Source organism: Lycium ferocissimum, chromosome 3 (genome assembly GCF_029784015.1).
Source record: "Lycium ferocissimum isolate CSIRO_LF1 chromosome 3, AGI_CSIRO_Lferr_CH_V1, whole genome shotgun sequence".
Lineage (NCBI taxonomy): Eukaryota > Viridiplantae > Streptophyta > Magnoliopsida > Solanales > Solanaceae > Lycium > Lycium ferocissimum.
Genome location: NC_081344.1, coordinates 67,494,067 through 67,495,722, shown reverse-complemented (window position 1 = coordinate 67,495,722; position 1,656 = coordinate 67,494,067). Strand labels below are relative to the sequence as shown.

The following is a 1,656-nucleotide window of genomic DNA, read 5'->3' as shown; positions in this document are numbered from 1 at the left end:
ATCTCTTTGACATCTGATCCAAATTTCAGTGAAATTTACAAACTTAACTTGCGACGCCCTTTGTCGACTTTCGTATTACAACTCGCTTGACTTCCAAACTTAACAAGCAATCATTGTACGATTCAAATACTTCATATCATTACTTGATTTGCATGTGAAGAACTTCTAATCTCACCCAAAAGTACAAGTTATCGTATTCCTAACTTGCTGACTTTTAACGAAACTCATCCTTCTTTGATTCATTCACTCTCCAAACCTTCCGCCACTTAGTAATCTTATTTATAGCTCTTATAACCATTCATATTAATAAGCTCAATCCCTTTTAACCTCAAGATAATTTCTTTTGAACTTGCGTCGACTATTCTCATGATGCGACTTTAACGTGCGAAAATCTGGAGTGTAATACATAAAAAGTACTTTTTTGAAAAGCTCAAAAAAAGCACTTCTCAAAATAAGCAGTTTTTAGCTGCTAGGCCGAACAAGCTCTTAGCAGGAGATTCGGCAATGACCTCTTTTTCAAATTGTCTGCGTATGTTAGTTAATTAAACTTGGAGATCACATTCCAAATAAGTTATAATTTAGTAGCTATAGGCTATTACAACTCTATTGTTTTGCCGTTATAGAATGTCAAAATTGATATATTTTCATATGAATTTTGATTTCAACGTTCAAATTTATGTTACCATAGGTCATCAAATTTCTTGTCAAATTTCTTGTTTTACTGCAAAAAAGAGTATCTTTTGAGTTATAATTTGGAGTTTTTGCATTGGAAACATTTCGGAGGCCTATGTTTTTGAGTTACTCCGATCTTGATTCCTAGCTTTGTTTCAGTAGCATATTGTACTTGGATTCAAACCACAACTTTTTTTGTTTTGGTTAGGTGATTAAACTTGAATTTTATTAATGTAAAGAACGAAAATGAGAGAACTAGGATTCTAAGTTCTAACATGTTGTCTACTTAAGTTGCATTTTCCAGTTTATACCATAAAGCCAAAGACGGACATTTGAATTTTTCTATGTTAAAGAAAATGAAAAAAAAAAAGTAGGATTGCACCAGCCGGGAATCGAACCCGGGTCTGTACCGTGGCAGGGTACTATTCTACCACTAGACCACTGGTGCTTTTGTTTGAAAAGATTCATACTACTTATCATTGAACTCTTTAAAAAAGAATACAAAGACACCAGTTAGGTTGGGGCTTCCAGTAAATTGTATTCGATGAAATTGAATTTTCGGAAAAGGGCACAAAATACCCTTCAACTATCGGAAAAGGGCCTAAAATACCCTCCATCCACCTTTCGGTCCAAAAATGCCCCCCACGTTTATGTTTGGGCTCTAAAATACCCTTACACTTAACAGACCTATCTAATTAGCCACGTGTCGTTCTATGATTGGTCAACCTAATATTAACTTAAATTAATTAACCCCCCCCCCCCCCCCCCCCAATTTAATAATATCCAACGACCCGCCCAAAAAAAAAACCCCGACCCGTCCCAATTCTCACCTATCAAATAAAACGTACCCCTTTCATCATAAACATAAACAGCCGCCTCACACTCAAACCCTAGAACCCTTTAACCATTTTCCAGTCAAAATGTCGCTATTTTCTACCTGAATACATTCGTTTGTTAAAGATTTGGGCTGTACGAGTTTTATTC

At 35.6% G+C, this 1,656-nt stretch overlaps 1 non-coding gene across 1 annotated transcript; it reads right to left on the bottom strand.

Moving 5' to 3' along the window:
• Positions 1-1,049: 1,049 nt before the first annotated feature.
• TRNAG-GCC (transfer RNA glycine (anticodon GCC)) lies at positions 1,050-1,120 on the bottom strand. Its single transcript has one exon. It is a non-coding gene; the product is annotated as a tRNA-Gly (tRNA).
• Positions 1,121-1,656: the final 536 nt, after the last annotated feature.